Here is a 408-nt window from a genome sequence, read left to right as displayed (position 1 = left end):
GACTAGGCATAAGTATTTCAGGCGCTGCACAGCCTCCTCAATGTCAGAGCCAAGTCAAAAAGCGAGAGGAGGCCCCAGGGAGGGGAGGCAGCCCAAGGCAATGGGCCAGCTTATAACGCTCAAGCTACCTGATGAGTATGGGTAGGAGATTTTAGGATTTTTGTGCTTCATCATTTGGACAGTTAACTTTGCCCTTAAGTATTTTCCCCCATCCCCAACTGGGAGACAGATCTGCCGTTCACAGTAGTAAAACACAGGAAGGTCAAAACAAATAGAAAACTAACTCTTGTACTGAAGTCCTTGGCGCTCCAAGACAGACACAGATCACAAAGCCCAAGCAAGAGGCCATTTTGGGTGGGGAAATGTGTTTCAGGTGCACTCTCCTTCTGTCTTCTGTAACCCCAGGCA

The sequence above is a fragment of the Lepidochelys kempii genome, chromosome 4, assembly GCF_965140285.1.
Source record: "Lepidochelys kempii isolate rLepKem1 chromosome 4, rLepKem1.hap1, whole genome shotgun sequence".
Classification (NCBI taxonomy): domain Eukaryota; kingdom Metazoa; phylum Chordata; order Testudines; family Cheloniidae; genus Lepidochelys; species Lepidochelys kempii.
Note: the sequence above shows the minus strand (reverse complement) of the source record.